Raw genomic sequence first — 25,131 nt, forward strand, 5'->3', positions numbered from 1 at the left:
CTCCTAGGATTTGATTAATGTATTTTCAAGTTGTTTGCCCAATCTTCCATGAGACTCTTCAGTCATGCTTTACGGACTAGACTTAGTAATGACCAGTGGTGTGATTTTAAAGCAGATCATTCTGTCTCCTATTCATTTGAGTGGATATTAATATCTTAATTTGTTAGAACTAGAATGTCTACTGTTATAATTAAGCTATAAAGTTCATTTTTCTAATCTTGATCTTGCCATTTTAGAAATCGATATCGGGATGGTTAATTAAAAAAATAAATTAAAAATATACAACAACAGAAAATCTATATTTTTATCCAGCACTATTTAAACAATTGGCAGATGCTTTTTAACGTACGCTGGATTCAAGATATCGATTTTATTGGTTTATTCATTCCTTGGGAATCAAACCCATTAACCTTGCAATTACTGTGTTATGCTTGAGATACAGGAAACATTTTAACAGGTTTAAATCCATTTCACAGAACTGGTCATTTTATCTCCCATTCATTTCAGTGAACATTGACATTTTAATCTGTTAGAACTGGAATGTTCACTGTTAAAAATTCAGCTCTTGAATTTGACGGGATCAGATTAACGGGGTTGTACAAATCTAAGACAAAGCAGTTATATGAATTTCTTTTCATTTAATTCCTTTTTTAATTCTTGAAAATTAGAATTATAATGCTGCATCCTATTTGCTACCTCAATTTAAATCGAGAACCTGAACCTGAGGAAGGCAATTTCAGTTCAATTCTGAAGTTGAACCCTGTTGTCTAATAATCGAGAAGTTTTGTATGATGTTGACTTACTCACCCTCCAAGATGTAGGTGTCTTTTTTTTTCTTTAGTAAAACACTAGAGAAGATTTTTAGCTGAAACCGTGGTCCTTAGTGATTCATATAATGCAAGTCAATGGCTACCGTCACTTTGAGAGTAAAAAAAAACATATACAGGCAAAACAAAATTAATAACCGTGGCTCCTGACGACACATTGAGGTCTTTTGAAGCGCATACGTGATTATGCGACAGGAAGCTCACGCTCCAGACTGCCATGAACGCGTTTAGGACCGTTTGGATTACAGGTATAATGCTGTAATATGTAATAATGTAAAATAATGTTCAGTTTCTTGTGCAGACAGTATATGAATCACCAAGGACTACGGTTTCAGCCAATCATCGTCTTTACATTTCTACTGAGAAAAATAAAAAAACATACATCTTGGATGGCCCGAGTTAACTAACCGCAAATTTTCATTTTTGGTTGAACTATCCCTTTAACACGTTAACACAAAATGCCACAAGTAGCTGCAAGTCATGATGTCAGAAAGAATGGAAGATTTTTGTCTTGATGTTTGCCTTCCTGGTGGGTCATCATGCATCTTGAGCAGATCCTGCTGGGAAGCTGTTAATTAGCCGGATCTCTGTCAAAGCTCTTCTTGGCTGCTAGCCTTTAAGATCATGCATTAAGAAGTTTTAAAGCTACTTAGTCTCACACCAGAGAGATCTCATGGTTTAGATCCTCCTCGCTTTATTGTATTTCATAGTCATTTAGTGAAAGGAAAATGTGTTTTCTAGCCTACATTCTGTAATGTCTAATGACTTAACACTATTAGAGCCTCAGATTCCCAGTATCTTGTCACAGTGTTATTCTCCACCTCTCAGCAGTTGTCACGGTCATCTATCTATCTATCTATCTATCTATCTATCTATCTATCTATCTATCTATCTATCTATCTATCTATCTATCTATCTATCTATCTATCTATCTATCTATCTATCTATCTATCTATCTATCTATCTATCTATCTATCTATCTCAACCATAATGCACTAGGTTATTGCAACTGCCGAATGTTTACAGTCAGCTATCATTCACGACTTCCCCATGTGAGCTTCTTTTTTTTCCCAGAAGGTGTTGCTGTACCCCTCTAAAAGGGCCCAGACACAGTAGTAGCAGAGGTCCCATTCGGCGTAGTGACATCTTATTAAAGCGGCACCACGTAATCCTACCAACACCCTCCCCTGCTTTAAATCCGCTCGTCCGGTGCAGTTCCGTAGACGCACAGCCTCCTCCTCCAGCAGAGCAGCGCCGCGGCTCGTGTCTCTACGGTAACATGGTGTGCAGCGCGCGGGAGCAGTAGACAGTATCGCTGGACCGTAAGAGAAGGCGCTCGCGCTGCTTATCCTGCTCTCCTTCCACAACATATCAACACATCGAGGGAAACTTCGCGTTTTTTTGGACACGGTAAGATGGCCAATCAACGCGTCCTGCGTACTTACTGTAAAATATTAATATTTTTTAATTCTTAATGACGGAACGTTGGCTCTCCTCTTGCAGTGAGTCTGTTGTAAAATAGCATCCCATCATAAGCACGCGTGAAATAACGAGGAAGAGATGGGGAACGATCCCAAAATAAAGCCTAGTTTTAAAAAAGCGACTAAACAAATGTAATTAGAATGGAATGACATAAAATAACGCGAATGCATTATTTTTTTGACCCAGTGATTAATAGTTAACAACACCGGATTTGGGTCATTGTGCAGCCTCCGTGTCGTGTGAACAGTACTTTATGAATGAATTGATAGTTTTGTGATTATGACGGATGTAAGGAATGTTTGGATGGGTCAGGGGTCGCGCTCGACGGATGTGCGCGCTTCCAGTAATTCTGTCTTTGGACAGTCAGGCGATGCTATTGTTCGAACTGACGAGCTTCTGAAGAGCTCGAGGAAGCGGGACATCATGAATCCTGCGCAGGCAATACTAGGCTACTGGGATAAGTCATTAGCCTGCTCTAAAAGTGACCAATGTAAAATGATTTTGAAGCAATTATCTACAATGTTTATTGAATTATTATGAGCAGTAGCATACTGTACCTGCATAGGCTGCAATAGTCTCCAAAAGCAGTTTGGCGTGCAGTTCGATCTTGGAAAAAAGTGACATATTTACATTTGTACTGCACAAGTGAGTGACAGAGTGAGTGTATATATTTAATGAAGCATTTGTATGATGCTTTTAAAATAACCATTTAGTTATTTAATCTTTTCCATTTAAATCTGCAAAAAAAAAACATAGGCTAGCCTAGCTACCATGCTATATTCTTATTGCTTCACTGCTATAAAAATCAATGAAAATAAACACATGGTCAATATTTTATTTTAATAGCGTGTTAATATGCACATAAAAATAACTCGCACAATCCAAGTTCTTAGGGGTCTAAAACAAACTAGACAAACCAATTAATGTAGGCCTATGCAATTTTGTTCCTTTTATTAATCTGAGTGACACATCCAAATTGAACTTGCATATGAATGGATCTTCTCCATGCCATTGATGTTGGTGAAGGCTATGGTTATGTAAGAAGATAAGAGTGGGAAAGACGGGCTCATCTGTAATAGTCTGTTTGTAATCAGGCTGTTGGTCCCACTGAATCCCTTCAGGACACACTTTATTCAAAGATGCACATTGATCTATGGAAGGGTTATGACATCAGGTCAGGGTGGGGTCAGGGATTTTTTCATGCTTAAAGATGTGCTGATAAGTGTGTGAGATTAATGTTTGTGTATGTTCTCAGATGCGGGTGAAGGGCTGAGTTTTTAGAATTTCATTCTAAATGATATTAAACACAAATTTCTATTTTTGTGTTCCATGGAAATAATAAAACCATGTCTTTGGAACAGTGATTATGGAGCATAATTTCGTTTTTTGGATGAAACATTTCTTTAAAGAAAATGCTTTCTTAAGTGTAGGAGAAAATAGAAGATGACAATGACTCAAGTGCTCTGTAGTTTCTGCATGCCATTAAACGCCACCGTTTAACGTAGGATCAGTGCTTGAGACTCATGATGCATTGCCTTTGTGAGGCCAGAATCTCCCGTCGGAGCTTTTTCTTGGATTTCTCTTAGAAATCTCGTGGTCTCATTAGCTGTCTCATTAGTTCTCACTGTGCTGTTTTCTTTAGTTTGTCAAAGCATGTGATCCTCTTTGGCATTGGTAAAAGGCTGAATAGAACGTGGATCTCATCCACTCAGTATAGGGAAGCTGTGGTTTGCAGCACATAAAATTTAACTTTATGGCACACGTTATGGTGGAAACACTGGTCCATAAAACATCCACAATACTAGCTGTGAGTTAATGGACATTTGTGATAATATTAGTCATGGCACTTAATCTGAGATAAAGATGACATTCATGGTCGTTGTTAAAATACATTAAAGTGCCCTTTGTAATTAAGATGATCAAGATAAAAATATGAAATCAAATCACAATAAGTAGTGGCATTATTTTCAATGCAGCATTGAGACTTTTAGTGCTGCTACAATCAAACAAGCCTACAACGATTTTTTTAGAGGTATTTAAAATTTAATAAAATTCAGTTTTTCACTTTTTTGCTGTAATATGAGTCAGCACTATGCCACTCATTTGAACACTGTGAGTAACCAAGCTCTGTGTGTGCCGTACCTGACCACTGCGTTCCACTCAGCCCAATTGTGGCTGCACTGTGGGATGTGATTGTGAGTTTGAGAACCTTTTCAAGGGAGGATGTGGCTTTTGCACCCCACTGAGAAGTTCTTGCTTCCTTTTTTTTATAGCATACTCAGATCCTTCCATTAGACTGCAGAAAGGCAGGCCAATTACTCCCAGCAGCCGCGTTGTGGTTGATTCTAAGGAGCTCCCTCAGAACCGCTATGTTGTTCTGCTGGGTGTGTGGTAGGATGTGAGTATTTGTGTGCTCAAGTGTTTCTAGGTTCGCCTTTGTCTGTGAGTAAATGCAATCGGTGTCATGCTGTTTTTAATGCCCGTTGGCTGCAGAGAAACCTCAAGAGCAATATGTAGTCTGTGGCTATTGCTGAAAATGCACGAGTGCCCTTCTTAAAGTCCCCATGAAATCAAAATAGTCAAAAAAAGGTTTTGGGCTTTTAGTATGATTATGTTAGCCTTAGTGTTAACTAGCATGCTCCAAAACAATGACAAAATTCGCTTTTAGAAGATATAAGCATTTAAAACTTACAGTCTCACTTCTGCCAATATGGATCAATGATGTTGATGACATCACTTTGCACATCACCGCCCCCCTACGCTATAAATAGATGCTGAATTTGCGGCTGAAATTGGTAACTTGTACATACATGTACTATTTTCTACATGGTGAATGTGAGTGCACTATATGAGGAATAGGGAACGATTCAGACAGTGTGAATATGGTTTACATTGGGGCGAATGAAGTCTGGTTTCGCGTTAGTGTCACGCGAACCGCCCCAGCGTGCACACAGTCTGCTCAGAGACACACAGCGGATCATATGTGCGAGCCGGCGAAGTCCAGAAAACATATCAGACCCTTTTGAATGTTATATTTTAAAGAGAGATGGAGGAGAAATGGTTAGAGATTAGGAGGAAACTACGCCTACGTCTTTACTGAGCTCAACGGCTCATCAAGAGCTGTGTTGTAAACTAAACGCTATTGGCTATTTAAAAAAAAAAAGGGGAGGGGCTGAATAATGCATTTAACACATTGAATAATGCTGCGCATTTCAAGGCACTTCAGTTTAAGTATAGTAACTTCCATACTTGCAACACTGAGATTAAGCTGCCCAAAATGTGAAGTTGTCTCAAGTACTTCTGTCTCCTTTTCTATGAGGTCATGCTGACCGACAGTGCTTCTGTACGTGGAGTTATGAGAGCTCTTTCAGTGGATCTTCCCACTGTTCAGATGGGCTGGCTTATTTTCAACATGTACTGAGCCCTGGTGAGTCAGTTCCTTTTGCTGTCATATCTTGGACGACCTTTCATTGACACTGGGGAGTTAAGAGGACCTCTTGAACTTGATGAGAGTTATACTTGGCATTTAGGGATGACTTTGCTGCAGACAAAGATAAGCAGGGGAAAGCAAATGTAAAGTCAGTTGCGTAGGGTTTTCCTCATTTGAGAAATACTGGTTCTTTGTGCAAACGGAGTAAGCAGTGTAATGCATTCGACAGAAAAACCTTCTATTATTCACCATTTTAGCTTGTGGAATTAATTAATTATTTTTATTTTTATTGGCAAAAAGGGTATTTCTACAATGTAATTTGTTACCCTGAAACCTTTATTTTTAGGTGATACTGCATCCACTCCACAAGGTGTCAGTAAAATGTTCAAGCCCAATGTTGTATCGGTTATTTAGGAAGATGAATGAAAGCCAGCGAAGCCAAAAGAAAAAGTGCACTTTTAAAAATACACATATACACAATACTGATAGAAAATTATGCTTGAGCATTACATGCATATTACTTGCACAGCTGGACGTTTCTAACACCTTTAAAGAGCTTGATTACCTAGTTGAGGTGTGTTTAATTAAGGTTGAAGATGAACTCTGCAGGACGTCTGCCCTCCAAGAGCAGTATTGGGAATCCCTGCTCTAGAGTAAATCATAAGGACTCTAATAACTTTGACATACTATGAGTATCCTCAAAGGATTTACTGATGCTAATATACAAAATGAGAGCAACCGTTGAAGGTCAACGCGCACAATTAGTCTTCAGACTCCCTTGGTCTGACACACTCATGTTGAGAGTCATGTCAAGATATGATAGTGGACAAAGGTCAACACAGTTTACACAGACACAACCATTATAGGATCAAAGTAAGCCAACCGTATGGCACATTTGATCCCAGGCATGGGGATTGTGGGGGTTCTCTTTCTGCTCGGTGTGCTGTGCTACATGATAGCGGTTGAAGGAGAAATTCGTGCTGAGGGGGCAATTTGCGTTCTGACGAAAGGGGATGTGTATTTTTAGTCTTGGCCTCATCACGACAGGAAATGGGATAGTAGGCTCCATAATGTCTCAACTAACATACTTTTTAAGACATTTCTGTTTCCCTTTCTCCCAACCCTTAACACAATTTCCCAAGCCCTCCCACTAAACAATAGGTGGAATAGTTCATCCTTATTTGGGAATGTCATGGCAGTAGTGTGAAGACCTCGGATAGCTTTAGCATATAGATTTGTGTACTGCAAATATGTGTTAGCCAGACTATACCCTTGTAAATCACTCTGTATGTTTATTAATCGAAAAATAATGTTTAATTGAATCCACATTGGATTTAAATAGCCATCTTGAGTGATACACTCTCATTAACTCTTTCCCCGCCAGCGTTTAAAAAAAAAAAGTTGCCAGCCATCGCCAGAGTTTTGATAATTTTCACAAAAATGTAATAGCCCCCAGAATATTTTTTGTATGAATATCTGAACATGCAATATATCAAAAGAAAGAACAGAGTAACAAACACAAACAAAAATTCGAGCATCATGCATTATTTTCTTAACACTTGACTGTGGGTAAGTTTCATAAACAAATGGTATTTTGAACAAATAGCTGAGAAAATCGTGTTTTTCTAGACTACAACGTGCATTAGCAATGCTTTTATCGCTTGTTTCTGATTCTTTTTTGTCTGTGTTTCTTATTCAGAGATTCTCTACTCTTTCAGAAGATGCATTATAGCGGTTTATTATAGCATTAATAGAGGTGCCAGCAGAAGGCGCTGTAGGAGTGGCAGAAATAGCGGTTTCCCCGGTAACGGCTGTACACAAAGCAGCGCAGCGCAGCTTTCTTTTTAAAAGAAAGATTAAATGAAAATAACATCAAAAACTTTTCTAAAGACAGTCAGTTCCCTTCAAAGATACATTCATATAAAAACACCCAAGCCGCGTTTTGACTTTGAAACGTGCAGTGCTCATGTTTATTCAACGATGTCAAAGCCTTTTGGAAAATCTATTTGGGGCGGACAGTGTTGATATTGTGAACCAATGTATGGGGGACACTAATATAATTTGACAGCTATCAATTATAGTTTAGCCTATCCATCTACACCATCACGCTTAGTAACATACTGCTGTGCCCAGGCCTCACCACAGTGCAATAGTGAAAAGCGACCTCTCTCAAACAGTGTCACGCCGCGTAGCGTTCCAATCGTTGTTAAAGCGACATACTTTATAATATAGCCTACTAATATATACGTATTGCGGTATATAAAAAATCATAACAAAAATAAACACCGGTATTCGGTATGAACCGGTATACCGCCCAGCACTACTCTAGATTGTCATGTGGAATGAAACGATACCAAATTAGAAAGCAAGACATTTTGTAAGATTACCTGTGTTCACAGTCGGGACTCTGGTTGTTTGTGAATAAAATCTGTTATTGTGTGGTCTGTGATGTCTTGGTCACTTGGGCACTCCACACACTACAGGAACAAAGCTGTAAAATCATTGTTTTTTGGTCTCTAATAATCTGATTTAAAAAAATCTTTTAGTGTGGGCCAGCCTTAAGTCTATTGTACATGTTTCGTTTCTCAACCATGAGTTTGCAGAATTTGAATCCAAATCTCAGGCGTGATAGGAAAGAGTTACTTGTCTTGCTGTCCTGTCATGGGACATGCTGAGGTTGGCATACCGGGCTGATGTCTGGACATTCATAAGGGTCAGCACTTTGAAGATCTGGCTGATTCTGGCCACTCTAAAGCGTGTTTTGTTCATCGTTGGAGACCTACGAAGTGAGAGATCAGTTCTCCTTGACCTGAATACGGTGGTGCCCTTGGCAATTAAGGTGTGGTGAGAATAATTACGATGTGGGATGGAGGGTGTCCTCTGAGTCTGGCACATTTCAGTGTGTAGTGTTAAAAATGGGAATGAGCTGCGCTACATTCTGCTTCCAATAATGGAAACTTTCACAAAACCCGTTGCACTCTGTGGCATGAAAAAAATCCACAGAACAAATTGAGACCTGATATTTCTGTGAACGTGAAATGGATTTATTTTTTGCTGTTAAGTCCACACATATGGTATGGATTATTTGATGGGTGATACTTGGAAATCTAGTAGATAGTTGACTGAGTTTAAACATTTCATGACTGATGAAAGTAGTATAGTCAAATGATAGCAAATACAATATCTTTCAGCATTATCAATTGCTGTTAATTAAATTCAGTTGATTAATTTAAATGTAATATTACACATTTCTAATCATAAATCACTGAACATGTTTGAAAATACCAATGCATTAGACTTTTTCAAGGCTGTCGGTAGCCTTGTCAAACCAGCCTGGTCAATATATCACTGCTAGATATCTAAATAACTACTAGATATCTAAATTATATATAGTTATTGAAGGCAAATTATGAAATTAAAGATGAAATAATAAAATAAAAAAATGAAAAATAAAAAAAATCTGTTAGAATATACAGTACAAATATCATCTGATTAATTGATCTGGGTGATAAATCGGTGTATCAATTTCCACAAAAAATATTCTTAATTTTATATTCAAAATGACCAATATTTAACAAAAAATATGAACAAGTAATAAAATAAAAAAACTAGCAGTGTTTACTCTCTTTCAGCATCTCAAGTTGAAGTTAATGCAGTATGACACTGGACTAAGGGCCTTTATGAATTCTATCCAAAAGGAACATCCTGAAAACAAAGCTAAATAAAGCTCCATAAAGATCACCTACAAGCTTGTTCATTTAAACGTGCCAGCCTGAGGAGGTGAACTCCCCAGCTGAGGCTTTCTCACGAATCTTACCTGAAGATCTTAGGGAGTTTTCCCTTGCTATTGTCACTGCTGTGAGTTTTTCCGCATGTGGATTTTAAGTCACTATTAGTTTGTTTTTAAATAATTGTATTGTCAAAATGGTTAAATATAGTTGAAATAAATTCAAATTGAATTGAAAATATGGCGTAAAAAACGTGATACGATGTAGCCGTAGCCTCAGAGACTACAGCTGGTGCTCTTCTGCTTCTGTCTGCTTTCTCATTCCTCATTAGTGGATTCTGAAATGTTGGTAATGGAGGCTTAAGGAACATGTCAGTAGTCTGGCACAATATGGCAATTGGAACAAGCGTCTTTCGGAAGAACAGATGTGATTTGCGAGTTGATGAGTGCCTGAAGACCAGAAACCAGGTTAGCAGAATTCACAAGCTCAGACAAGTGACTGTATAGGCTGAGCTGTAGAGCACAGAGATGTTCTAATCAGAGTTGCTGGTTTTATGTGATTGTCAGCAGGAAGACTGAGTTTTTAACCTGTTCTTTTGCCTCTGGGAAAACTGATCAACTTCTGAGCAGAAGGGAAAAAAAACTATTTCCTTTCTTCCTACATAATAATAAAAACGAAATTAATGAGCAGATAAACCTCTTCACTTTAAACCTCTCTCCAAGGGTTCTGATCAACCTGTCAAGGTTTATTTTTCCTTGCATAACTAATGTTTTGCTCTTCCCTTGTAAAAAAAGAAATGTGCTTAATTTCATTGAATGTGCACTCTTGCTGTGTACTTCAAATCCTAAAAGCATATTTTTACTTGCAGAAAAAACACATTTAATGAAATAAAACCTGTCTAAAAGAGTACACTTTCACGACAGGTAAAAAGTGCACTTTGTTTGCTGTCATTATTATTATTATTGCTATTATTATTCTTTTTTTTTTATGTACCATTACTGTTACCATATTAACATAATCTAAGGCGGTTTGTTCTAGGTTGGTTGGGGAGGGATTGAAAATGTAACAAAAAAGCAATCTCTGTACAAACAATAGCATTTGTATTTGGAATAAAAATAAAGAGGAAAAATTGCACTTTGTAATAGATTTTAATAGTAGAATAATGAATGCTTTTCGGTACATTTGGCAGTACACTTTAAGTTAAATATGTCAAATACAATAAGTTACTATGAAATTACATTTAAAGAGTCCCACTTAAGTGGGTCAAAAAATCACTCTAAAGTTCAACTAATTGCTTTTAATATGAATTCAAACTATAATACATTTTCATTGAATTGTAAATAACATGCAATTAAGGGCCAGGTTTACTTACAGCTTGCGCCAGTGCAAACCCTCTTTTGGCGTTAAAAAACTACTGTCAGGGTTTGCTAAAGATTAAAGCACTTAAAAGGCAGACAGTTATTTTTGTGGCTGTTTTGCATATGGATTTGTTGGAGTTTCTCTTTCAGATGCAAAATTTATGGGAGGAGAGTATTTAAATGAATCATGCAAGGTGAAGGTTTGCGCCAGTCAATTTACTGGTATTTGCTCCATTATTTAATGCCCTAAGAAAGCATGTCTTAAACCAGACACTAATTTGCGCTATCCTAGTAGATTGCGTTGGTCGTATGGAAATGATCCGGCTGCGTCTGTTCTTAATATTGCATGTAGACGACTTGATGTGTCTCCCGATATTGACGGGATGATATCTTTGAATACTGAATTGCTCACAGCCCTTATCACCTCCTTCACTAATAAGATCAGACTCTCTGCGAAAAGCTATTTGTGTTCCTCGTGCTAGTACACCGAAAGCTGATGAGTGGGATTTACAGCTGCAGAAGGACTCCGTGCAACAGGTAACTCCGGAGGGATGAATGATACGCTGCCTTCGCTTCACTCCATTGCGTTGCACGTCCCAGGGGGGAAAAAAATGGGAAATCCGAAGCAAAAAGTTACATTCTAATTACGTTAGCTCCATAATTCAGGTTCTCCCGAGCTAATGTGTAGACGGCAGAACAGGACATTAGCATAACCCAAACCCTTAAAAACATGGCTGCTGTTTTTAGGGAAACTGTGCCCCGAGTGCCCTGTGTGTTTCTCTACCCTGATCGTGGCTAATGACCTTCACAGGTCGTGGCACAGTTTGAGGAGATACTGTAGATATCAGGAATGGGAAGCGGCAGGCGGCTCCACAGCCCTTTGAAGTGATTTATGTGTTTGTGTCTTCTCCTGGCTGAACAGTCAGCCAGCGCTGGACTGGTTGGCAGGAGACCGCCACCGAATCTGGCAGTAGGAACTCAGAAACCGATCCCTCAGCAACTTCAAGCAGGCGGACGTTTGAGGCAGGAATTAATGGATTTGTTAAACATCAGTGGTTTTGCAGAGGTTCTGAAGTTACTCTCTGGGGTGAAGCTAAATTGTGCTAATTGCAATATTTTGATAAGCGTTGCCATATATATTTATTTAATCCATCAACGATAACAGAATACTAGACCTGTGTGCGTTTGTGTAAGCAGGCTGTGCAGAGTAAGGTGTTATCTGAATTAATCTGTGCTTGTACAGCTGGGAGATTATCCAGTTGACATATCTCTATGTTGATGTTATGTTGGCATAAAATGTGCATGGAGGTTAAACTAGGGTAACTGTGCTGTATTTTTTCCCCCAATTCTGTTAGGTCTCTGTAATCTTGTCCACATTCATATTAGGAGCTGATAAGAGTAAAGTGGCATTTCAAATGGCTGAAAGTTATTAAATCGCACAGTACAGTTTTACAAGTCCGCATGAAATGACATTCACAAGCAATTTTACTTATGTAATCTGACCTTTCGGGGTGAAATGGGATATACTGTGATTAAAAAATGTTGAGAGAGAGAGTTGATGTAATTAATTGGGAATTGATTGGATCGTGGAAAAACAAGTTGTGGAGAGGTTTTTATTGGCTGAACTTTAAGCAGCCTTGATTTACTTTATGTCAGCTGAATCAGAATCGTAAAAAGAAATATTTTAGTTATGAGTTCTGAGATTTTAGTCTACAGTAAATTGAGAAAAAATGTGATTTAAATTTTTTTAAAATTTTAAGGCAACCAGGTACCATTTTTTTATGTTAAACCAACAATATTTATTTACAGGGATGCACCGAAATGTAAATTCTGGATACACTTGGCCGAAATCCCTTACCGAAACCGATTATAAATATTTTTTGTATACAGTAATTGTATTATTATAAGACTTTTTAATTAAATACAATAATTTAATGAATCTGAATTTAAAACTACAAGTCAATAAAATACAAAAATAAACACGTAACATAAAAAAATTGGACAGAAAATAATTATTAAAATAATATCAATATATTATTCTTCATTCAGTTCTATGCAACATAACTTTTTATGATAGTCAGATTTAACAGGATTATTTTTTGACCAATTATTAAAATAAAGTAGTCCTACAAATCTATTATCATCAGAGCATGTGAGCAGATAGCAGGGAGTGGATCAGTGAACGAGAGGGTAGTGTCAGAGGGGAGTGAAAACACACGGAGCAGAATAATCAGTAGAGAGCGCACACGGAGCGACTGATTTGCTTTCTTAGTGAAGAAAAGAGGCCGCCTACTGATCCAGTGCGTGATAATTATGGGAAGTGCGCTAACCAAACGGGATTTAAACTTAAAATTTTAAGTTTGCGAGCTAATTTCATCCATTAGATCGAAAGATCTGAAAAGTTCATGCATTTACCCACCCATAGGAATGCACGATATATCGGCCACCATATCGTTATCGGCCGATAGATGTTCATTTTTAATATTGTCGTTATCGGCCCGATATGAAAATCTGTCCGATATATTAGACCCGATAAATAATGGATGATTTCCTTCAGCTGAGTCTGGGACACTTCAGATGTGCACTGTTTGCCATGATTGTTTTGAATCGCATTAAATATGATTGAAATCCCTTAAAAAAAAGAAAATACGGTCAAGTGCAACATGTGCAGCGCAAGTCTGTCATATAAGCTATCAAAAATTGATTGGATTTATATTTATCGGCTATATTGGTTATCGGCTCTCAAATATAAAGAATTATCGGTTATCGGTATCGATGCATACCTACCCAAACATAGACCCTCCCCTCGAAGAAATCAGGACAAAAGTGGACAAAAGAGATGGATTAAAACACCAGGTGTAAACGGGTATCCCTCATCTACTTGTGATCCGATCAACCAAAATGCATCTTACCAGGTATAAACAGGGCCTAATTCACCATTACTCTGTCTGACTTCAAAATGAATCAAGTTTTAGGTATTGTGTCCACAATGAAACATAGATCAGTATAATAATTGACTGATTGTTTACATGACAGCCTGTAGAAACAGTTTTGAGGTTTTGTTTTTTTTTGCAGTAAACTCACTTTAAAGGATCTTTATCATGGCAACATGCTTTCCTTCCACGCTCACTGTAGTTTTAACATCTCTATAGCCATACCTGCCAACACTCCCGTTTTTCCCGGGTTTCTCCCCTTTTTTTACCCTATCCCCCGGACCCCTCCCGGTTTGTTATTTCTCACGGGAAACTCCCATCATTTGCATGGCCCAAACTCCTTTATAAATATGTTTGTCTAATGTTGACCAGTTGCCAGATCTTGTATGAAACGCATCCTTTTCACCCAATCCACACAGCATATACAATGTTCAACCCGTTTGTCACCTCAACTTCGCTTCGGTGGAAAGTTATTGATGCTCAAGGAATGATGACAAATTATTAAAAGTGTTAAATGTGTTTTTACCAAAGTGTTAAAAACTGCAGTGCAGTGTTTCTGTGATGTGTTGTTGTAACGAAATTACAAATTTTAAATATAAAGAAATAGTAATAAATTATTATTAATATGAATAAGTTATGTTTTAATTTATATTGCAAATAATACACTTAACACTTACAGTACAGTCGCGCGGTACAGTCGTGTACAGTACAGTCCCGCCCGGTCGCCCCGCCATGCCACCGCACAAATCTCCCGGATTTTGAAAACCAAATGTTGGCAGGTATGCTAAAGCTTAAAAAAGTCCTCAGGTTACTTTCAGTGGCTGTCGATAATTTAGCATTCATTTGTTGCTTTTGGGCACTCTGCAAGAGATAACACACTCTATACCCTTTGGGAAAACAATGGCACGAAATGTAATTCATACTAGTCACTGCCTGTGCCTGAGGGGTCATTAGACAAATGCTAAACCTCTCTGTTGTTTCCCACTCCCTTACACATCAATTCCACTTTGAGAAGGCTGTAAGTCAAACTGTGGTCATTGTCCTAACTGCACAATAGGTGTGGTTCTCTCTCAGTTCCAGTGGCTTCTGTCTGAGCATGTCTTCCATTTGAACGTGATCAGCGCTTACTTTACGGCTGAGAGCAAATGCACATCTTATCTGAATTTTAAAATGCATAGAGAGATTTCAGGTCAAGAGGTTGCTCATCTGTGCAGTATTTCAGAACAGTGAAGTAGATAAGCTGACTTTTATGAGCCCTGTTGCAGTGTTGCATGTGTGTATTTGTGTGTGCGCGTTTGCTGTCTTTACAGACTGTACAGTAAAGTCAGCCTGGGACCCGACGTAACGAAATGAATTATGTTTTGGCCTGAGTATGTGGCAGATGAATAGAGGATTGGTATTGGCACTTGCAGACTCCATATAAAGCTCTATATTGCTATGTAAAACCCACTGCCAAGTACACATCAATAAGGTGACAGGTAATAAAGCTAAAGACTCGGGTCAACAAGCTCTTAAGAGATCCTATTGTTATCTATTGAATTCCACATCTATAACGGGAAACTCTAAGGAGGCGAATCTTAATTAGTCCCTGAGAATTAATTTTCATGAATCTCAAATGCTCTTGAATTCTTTGAAACTGAATGCCTTTGCACAGTCTTTAAACACTGCTTTGCCATCTGGGCTTTTGCTTGCGGCATGAAAGGTATTCAAGTGAACTCAAAAAGGTTGATGTTTGTTTTGAAAAATACTTTACTTTAAAAGACTTTCGTTTAGAGATGCACTGACAGGTTTTTTTGGGTTTTTTTTTTACTCAGTCGCTCTGGTGCATTTCTCAGATCACAACTGAAATTCTTTAAAGTACTTGTTCATCCTCCACACCATCTAGTCACCTGTGCACATCATAAAAGCAATTTCTCATTCTTTTGAACAAGTTGCAAATGCTTTGGTACATTCATGCAGTTGATCATGTACAGTTGTCTGCTGTTTCCTACATTATCAATTGCTAATGTCATGTTGCTCACACGTTCTCAAAAACAAAACATCTAGCCATTAGTTCATTGCATAAGTAATGTCAAGTATTTTTTCTATACACTCTATTAGACTTTTTTTTTTTATTGATGAATTGTGCGGGTAAATCTTAAATTTCACTAATGAAGGGGAATGTAAAGCATTAAATCAACCAATGACCAACCAGTCTAAAATAGCTCAGAGATTCATGTCATTAATCTTCCATTTGAAAGCATATTTAGACAGAGCACAACACAGCGTTACAATTTCTTATAATAGAAGAACAAGGAAACAAACAGGTCAAGAGGCGGGAAGAAGAAGAGGAGTAGGGATGTGTGGTGGAAGGGTAGAGAGGCAAAACAGAGGAAGAGTTAGATAAGTCAAAGGACATAGGCACATTTCTGATAAGGCCCATTATTATTGTGGACCAAATTATGACCTTATAATGACTGAGGCGGGTTAAAAGGTGTAGCCGAATGTTGAGAGAACAAACGCCTCCTTAATCATTCAAGCATTTCGTAGACAGAACGGGTATGTATTTCAACAATGTGCACTGTACTCTAAAACTGTATACCAACTGTAACTAATGGTTCATACAGTTACAGTAGCATTTTTACAGTTGCATTTTACAGTATATAGTAAATTAACTTTATACAGATATACACACATACACATGTATACATACAGTAGTGTATATAGTTGTCTTTTTCTTTTATATATCGCAATGACATTGTACTGTGCTTTGTTGACAGACCAACAGTAAATGCATAACTGTGAATCCTGTCCAGTCTCTTGCCATCAATATCCCATATACAGTATTGTGTCTGTATTTGTACCGTTAAAATTAATATATACAGAAAAATACAGAAAAGTGCTGTTTTGTGAATTTTCAATCATTGTCATCAAAATTGTAGCCATAGTTTACACCTGAAAATACTGACAGAGTACACTGTTATATTTACAATGGCAATTTAGATGACACTGATATGCTTCTATTATAACTTGCACTGGTTTGCAAATGTTGAGGATGATTCGAGAAATGTATTACAGTGACTGAGAATAACTCTTTGAGAATAAACTTTTGCTTGTATTATTGTATTATCAATATTATTAAAGGATAATTCCGGTATTTAACACCTTGAGTCTATATTGTAGTTTGTTTTGGATGAACAAGAGTGGTGGACAATTTTTTTTTGACAATGGTTCCTCTCTCGAGTTTTTGACTATAAAAGAATTGGCCATGGACCCATTTAACATTGGAGTCAATGGTCAATGCCCGAAAATGTCATTAAAACAACCTTAAACATTAGTTTTCAAAACTGTGCAACTCACCGAGTGATTAGTGATGTTAGTTGATGTTCCAGAAACAAAAAGTGTTGCGAAATACAGTTTCTGTCGTGTTTTATTCGTCATTTTGTAAAATCCCATTGAATTCTGTTGAAGGACTGAGTGCTCGTTAATATAAATGCGCTACCGGAAACTGAAAGGGGGCTGTTTACATTTGGTCGATGTAGTCTTTTTGCTCGCTTCCGTTTCTCATAAGGCTAGCGAGCAGAGCAACTGTGCTCCGGGAGAGTAAGCGAAATAAACAATAATTTTTTTAGGAACTTTACCGCAGTTTTTGACCGCACAAATTCTAACCATATTGAAAGACGTGATCACTGACCAGTGCAATATGAAGTTGAACTCGACTGTGACCGTGAGTGTCCCGCAAGACATAAACATCAGTTAATGCCATCAAGTGGTCGGGAGTGTGCTAACGCTTCAGATTCAAATATTGAGCGGAAGTTACATGGTTGAAGTGTCTGAAAAAATAGTTCCACTATAGCAAAATAAACGGATTGGAATCATATATTGCGACGATATATTGTTTATAATCATCAACGAACACCACTAACCACTCGGTGAGTTTAACAGTTTTGTAAACGAACATTATTGGCTGTTTTAATGACATTTTCGGACATGACCATTGACTCCAATGTTAAATGGGTCCATGGCCAATTCTTTTATAGTCAAAAACTCGAGAGAGGAACCATTGTCAAAAAAATGTTGTCCACCACTCTTGTTCATCCAAAACAAACTACAATATAGACTCAAGGTGTTAAATACCGGAATTATCCTTTAATAATAATAATTTCAACTCAGTCTGTAAGGACTTACATTTTCACATATGTTAGACTGTAATGTTCTGTTTAAAGTTTGAATGCAAAAAAATAATAACAATCATGATATGGCAGATAATTGCTAAATAGATATTCAAATGTCATACTACTTTATTTAAATATAAAGAAAATCAACAATCAATCATTTTAGATCCTACAAGTGAATTTAGGCATCACATTCACAACATTATAACGTATATATCAAAATCGGTAGGCTATTCATTTTTAGATTTGCTAAAGATTATATTCTACAGTGTTATTAAATTAATAGTGTTTTTAAAAATTAAATTTGTAACAGAAGTTCCAATAGTCTTTTCTTCCCTATTATGATAGACAGTGTATCCGACTGATACAGCTTCTCTTACAAGAAAAAATGTAGGACGGGACTTTATCCATCAGGGATTGATTGGATGGTTGGATCATTGTGGTTTGCTATTGTGTGATGTCATGTGAGTGACAGTTTGCCCTGTCCTCGTGCCAGTAAACACGTCAACAGTGAAGGTCTCCGCAAGGAGGAAATGTTATTTTGATTAAAGATTACGAGGGCACATGAATAAAAAAAAGGAAAAAGATGTGCATTGAAAAGTCATTTATAATAAATATAGTGCAATATTCCATAAAAAATAAGAATAGATTTTGATTTCACTGTGAATTTAAGTGAGCATTTGACGACAGCAAAGGTGATACAATGTAAAAATACGGGAAATGAGCATGCACAATTAAATATACAATTGGCCAATACCGTTAAATTAATACCGTTATCAATCGGTATGATACTGATATATTGTGCATTACTACTTTAATTTCACTAAACTGGATGCCATTTGATGCCAGTACCAGTGCAATGAATTAACCCGATAGTTAGCACGAGTATACAACTGAATATAAACAGCATTCCTTTCCAAAAGGTGGCTGTCTATTTCCTTTCAACGTCATCATCTGTTCCTTGTTTGTGAAATGCTTTAGTTAACCCTCCAGCCTAAATGTTTTATACATTCGCATCTTGATTTCATAGGTCATAGATCTCAGTTACATTAGTAAGTTATGCTGCTACAAATAATCAAAGCAGCACTTAGCTCATTTAAAGTGGAATGTGAAAAAGTCTTTGTGTGCTTTTGTGCGCGTGTCCTTCTGTTATGGCTATGTTCTGTCCTCTTGCGCTCTGATGCTGTGCCAATGTGGATGAAGGCCGCTGGTCCCTTTCTGTGACCCACATACTGTAACCATAAGTGCTTCTAAAAGCCTGAGTTTTTTTAAGGAGGCGTGCTCGGGGTTGACCTCGATGTGCCACTCTTTTCAATCACTCCATCTCAATGTCATCTGGCTCAGGCCAAACGACTTGATAACTGGAGGTGTTTACAACAGTGAGAGGGTTTTCCTTCACAATGTAGTGGCGCTTACTAAGACAAGCATCACTACTGCACTGTACAATGTCGTCCCAAACTTGTATGACATTCATAGACATTCATCGCAGACACCTGTAAGAAAGTTACCACACAGCATACTGTAGTAAACAGCTATTCAAGCTGCAAGATTATTTATTAAATAAAAAAACTTATCAAATTGCAATGGCTGTGATTTAATTAAATACATACTGTATGTGCACTGCGTGTTTCTTTGTGAAGCACAGCACTGTGTTCATGATCAGTGTTTGCAGGGTCTCAGGGGCCGTTTACACAACACCATTTTCAACTCAAAACTGGAACCTATTTTTGCGGTTTGGCTGTTTATTTACACGACGACAGCGGCGGCCTGAAAATGCTAACTTTTGAAAACGGGTTTTAAAAGTGCAAGTTTTTGAAAACGATACAGTTAATGTCTCCGTGTAAACTACAAAAACATGAATATGTGAAAACGGTGACGTCATGCGCATGCGTATTACATGTTCAGTCTATAAGTGCGTAGTGTTTCTGAACACCCTCATATGGATAATGGCCTGGCATGGATAATGCAGCGTTTTTAATCTTTTTTTTCACTGATCTGTGGCAACGGGGATTGCTTTGACAATATTGTCATCTGTACGCGAAAAATGCGATGAAAATCTGTTTTTAGTACATCGTTGTTGTGTAAACGTGCCCTCGGAGTGGCTCAATTCACAGTAAATGCTGCTCCACACAAACTTATCTCTGCATCTGAGTTTGGGTCGCTTATAATGTGCATTTGGGAACGCAACATTCACCAACCATCTTCCCATTTGTGGTGAGAAGTGTTTATAAATGTGTTTTCAACAAAAAAGGAATGTTTCTTTCAGTTTTCCGCCCAAATAAAAGCTTAATGGAAAACGAAGAAACTAAGACAGACATAATTATTTTTGTTGTCATTTTACAGTTGAACTGTAAAGTAAATTTATTATTATATTTTTCTTAAATACTATTTTTTTTATTTTACAGTAAAATACTACAAAAGTGAAATCTCTTATTTTATTTCTCATTTTAATTTAATAACAATATGACAAATGTTTATTTTATTATTAGTATTAGTATTATTTTGTAGTCATATTGATGCATAATTACAAAAAATATCGGGCAAATTATGTAGCCCTACAAACAGGCACAGCAACCTGGTGCTTTTTTTTTTTTTTATAACATTTTAAATTGCGATCACAACTTTTATCATAAAAATCGTAATTTAAAATGTTCACCAAATCGTGCAGCACTGCACCTACCACAAAAAAAAACCATTTGCAAATGCATAAAAATGTGCGAAAAACACTCTGAACACCTTAGCAACTGCGTAGAAAAGGCCCTGACAATCACACGGTACCCTATGCTGATACCCTAGCATAGTGGCACTGATTTTTGCTAAATCTAGAGAGAGGCTTGTATTCTGTATGTTCCCACACAACTTACTCATCAAGTCACTGATAGAAAGCAATTCATTAGAGGCCCGTCTATATTGTCTTTTGTTAAACAAAATAACCCTCAGTCACTGTATGAAATGGACTGGATTCCTACTGGAGCCAGTCTAACCAAATTATTGTTCTTGAAACAATAAACAACATATGAGCAGTTATTCTCTTTCAGCACCATCTGCAACTCTATCCAGCTTATGACTTACAACACATACACATGCACGTGTGGACACAAACACATGCACTCACGGACAGGTCACAGGGGTCATCCGGTCTCCGGTGATTATCAGGCTTACACTCTCAGAGCAGGTCCAAGTCTCTTTTGTTTACTATGATCAAGTGATCTGCCTACAGTATGCTTCCATGGATGACGAGACTTTCTTTATGCATCTCTTGTGAGGGTTGAGAAGGGATAGTGTAATAACGGCACACTACCACCGATGTGTCAGAAAGCTTGTTAATGGAAGTGTAGGTCATACTCTGGGAGAGATGCTCATAGCGCGTGTGTCCATCTGTCTGCTGATGCCATGTTTTTCTCACATATAATCTCTTTTCTCTTTCTCTCTTTCTCTCTTTCTCTCTCTCTCTCTCTCTCTCTCTCTCTCTCTCTCTCTCTCTCTCTCTCTCTCTCTCTCTCTCTCTCTCTCTCTCTCTCTCTCAGAGTAATATCTATAATGCTCATGCCATCATATGACCCTGTAATCAGACGGAGAGATAAGTGTGTGATTCCTGTGTGACCCCCATTAATAGTCATGATTAAAAGTGTTGTGTTGTGTTGTGTTGTGTTGTGGTTAGCTTACAAACCCTGAGCTAGCTTAAATGCATAAAGTTTGTTGAATTTGATTGTTTGGAGTTTCGGTTATATGATGTGATTTCTACTACGGGGCTGCTGAATGCTTGAGTCTGATTACGGTAGTTGACGAACGTTATAATGTGTGCAATTATTTTCAGGGAAACGCATTACATTACAGGTCTTGACCACATTACAGTTCCTTATCACTTTGCCAAATTATTTCAAAGGTCCTTACAGACTACAACAGCAAAATAACCGAAACCCACAACGACACTGACAAAGCAAATACGTATAGTAAACAATAGGATAAAAACGACAAATTATTTCCATGTTTTTATATACTTTTATACACTTTTTCCTGCTCTCTCTCCCATTCAAACGCACACATATACTGTACGGACACACACTCGCATAGAAACGGGTTGTCAGCGCTGCTCTAGCAAGTTAAAAGCTACAAGACATGTCTTACTAGCGAAGTAGTAACGGCGTTGTTCTTGGAGAAGATAAACTTACAGTTTCGCTATTAGTTGAGACTCACATACGCTTAATCTCTCTCTCTCTCTCTCTCTCTCTCTCTATCTCTCTCTAATAACTGCATTAATAACTGCAATAGTCTGCTATCAGTTGCTGAAGCATCAGTTTCTAGCTGTAGAGGCTTTGGATGAGATGCGTAAGAAATTAGTCCAACACACAAGCGTTTTAAGGACAAAAACCTGACAGATGTCTTGAAATACATAATCTGAACAATGTTTTGAAATGTGGTAACCGCAGTATAAGCGGAATAACTGACTCCGGGGCCGTTTAATTATTGAAAATAATACACATAATTTAATTAGAATTTTATGAAAATGGGAGTGATGCTTGACGATGCAAAATGAGTCACCACAATCCTAGGGTGTTCCTGGTCGGTTGCCAAGGTGTTGCTATGCTAAGGTTTGGTTTTAGTGCATTGCTTTAAAGTTGCTGGGGGGTTCTGCATAGTTGCCAGGGAGTTGCTCTGCTGTTGCCAAGTTCTTTTGAGTGGTTTTTAGTGCATTGCTATACAGTTGCAAGGGTGTTATGCATGGTTGCCAGGGAACTACTATGCTGTTGCCAAATTTTGTCAGAGTGTTATTATTGTGCTGCTATAAAGTTACTAGGGGGTTCTTTGTGGTTTCCAATGTGTTGCTATGCTGTTGACAAGGTGTATTAAGTGTTTTCAGTGTGATGCTATACAGTTTCCAAGATGTTCTGCGTGGTTTCCAGGGCATTACTATGTTGTTGCTAATAATCTGAGTGTTTTTTATTTGATAAGCTGTTGCCAAGGTGTTCGGGGTGGTTTTTAGTGTGTTGCTGTACAGTTGGAAGGGTGTTCTGTGTGGTTACTAGGGCTTGGCAAACACCAGTAACAAGCAACATTCAGGCACCAAATACTCAAAAATATTCCCTTGGAATCTTCCATTCGAGGAGGCAGGGATTATGACAGAGACTTGGATTTGGCACAACAGCGGTTTGCGTCATTTCCTGATACATTCTCCCCTCTTCTCCTCATAATTTCCTGTCCTCTCTCTACTGTCCCATCAAAAAAGAAAAAAGAAAAAAATGGTAAAAAGGCCAAGCATCTCTCTATCCGCTCCCAGCCAGCTGAGATCCGCTGAAGTCCCTGTTTGCAAGAGGTATGAAATGATGTCTACAATGTGAGCTGACTGAAGGGACCTCACTCACCGAGGACACAGCCTCATTCTTATTTTTACCTCCTTCATTAGCGTCCTTTCTCCATCTTCCTCTCGCTCCCTCTCTCTCTCACTCTTTCTCTCTATCTGTTCTTGTTATTATGTCCTCTAGCCCCTCCCTCTCTCTTGAGTAATGTGAATTAGATTCATTGATTCAGGTCAGGGCTCGACCCCTACTGTCTTCATTAAACCCATACCTAACAGCTGGATGAACCAAGTGCTGCTGTGTAATATTAGGCTCAAATGTTAAACCAAACAACTTAGAAATGGCTTTAAAGTCTTTTCAGTCACCAATGTAACTCCACAGGATTGTTCAGTAGCTAAACCGTGATTTGAAATCTGCGTTTAGATATAGCGATTTACCGTGTTGTTGTTGTACACTTGAGGAATGAGATTGGCAGGCACCCTTTAGCCTCTGTAATCTTCACATTTTGATGGATTGGGGATTTCAGCATCGTGTTTTTAAGGAGAAGGTCTGTCTTTATAGACAGACTCATAGGTGTTCTTGTATGTCATCAAAATGTCAGCACAAGAATTCATTTTGTGTACATGGTGCAAAAACAGGTTGTAATTTCTCTCTTTACTGCTGAAAGGAGGAAAAGACTGAAAAAAAGAGAAAATGTCTCTCTGTCTACTGCCTACATAAGCAGCTGCCTTCTAAGAAAGTAGATATCCATCAGAAAACCTCAGAAGTGACTGAATTTGGAACACAAAGGCAGAAACTCTTATAGCCACACACATAGACTTTGGCATTATCGTGTTACTAAGCTAACAGTGCTCTTCTCTATAAGCATAAAAACATGCATGATTATTTTTCCACACAAGTTAAGTATGAATCCTATTCCACAGCCGATTTCATTGGGCAACTCGATGCAGTTTCCTATCAAGAACAGTTAAGATTTCATGGATTCAGTTCAGAGCTCAGGAAAAAATTTGATGGATTTAATTGTGACAAACAGAATGCTATCTATCACGATATGCTACCAATGCTATAGGTTATAGGGTTGGGGTTTGGGGTTTTACTTTATTTTGATGGTCCCTTTAACACATTCTGTTGACTATAAGTAACGTTGCACCTACATGTCTACTAACTCTCAGAGTTTAAGTAGAGTATTAGTAGACTGTTAGGGTTAGATTAGGTTGTCATGTAGTTGCAAAATTACTTATAGTCAGTAGAATATATGTTGGGGGAGCATCACAATAAAGAGTTAGCAGATTTTCAGCAGACCGTCTACTAATACTAATGATAGTTAGTTGATATAAAGTTGCAAAGTTACTTAACAGCACGTTCAAAAGTGAACATCAAAATAAAGTGTTACCGGGATTAGTATTTGTTTCCGCATTACTGTATGTCGGCAATCAGCATATGTTTAGAATTGGCTACGACGCTGGGTTTGCGCTTAACTTGTTTGGAGAGAAAAATCACGTTAAAAATACACAGCATCCACAAATATTTTAAATTAGACAGTTTTAAATTATATTGTGCTATTTTAAATGGATAGTTTTATTGTTGAATAAAATATATTTATAATCAACACTTTTCTTACTTTATCCATACTTTTCCTTGGTTTGTTCTTTAACGTTAATTTATTAAGGCTTATATAAAAGTCCCCCTTGAACAGACTGACAAACTCAATGTAGCTTGTACTATGAGCTAGTAATAGACTTGTGCAATGAAATGGAAATTAAACAAACAGTATATAGACTTCTAAAGCTACGTTATAATGCATTCTATTATTTTGATCATCTTTTTTAATGTCTTTTAATCTCTTTTAATTTATCTTAATTGAGGGTTTTTTCTCAGCAAATATTGAAATGGTGTATGTAGCATGCTATTAATTTGATTAA

General features: G+C 37.6%; 1 protein-coding gene across 5 annotated transcripts in view; it reads left to right on the forward strand.

Annotated features, from left to right (window-relative positions):
- hpca (hippocalcin) overlaps nucleotides 1–25,131 on the forward strand; it is a 67,827-nt gene that overhangs the window by 19,373 nt on the left and 23,323 nt on the right. For 2 of the 5 annotated variants that reach the window (XM_079590404.1, XM_079590406.1), the window contains exon 1: nucleotides 2,100–2,237. The exons of 2 other annotated variants lie outside the window; for them this stretch is intronic. The gene's annotated coding sequence lies outside the window, so the exon portion shown is untranslated. Of the gene's footprint in view, nucleotides 1–2,099; nucleotides 2,238–5,628; nucleotides 5,737–25,131 lie in introns of those variants that run through there. One more of the 5 variants, XM_079590405.1, reaches the window with a different exon arrangement.

The sequence above is a fragment of the Phoxinus phoxinus genome, assembly GCF_949152265.1.
Source record: "Phoxinus phoxinus genome assembly, chromosome: 19".
Taxonomy (NCBI): domain Eukaryota; kingdom Metazoa; phylum Chordata; class Actinopteri; order Cypriniformes; family Leuciscidae; genus Phoxinus; species Phoxinus phoxinus.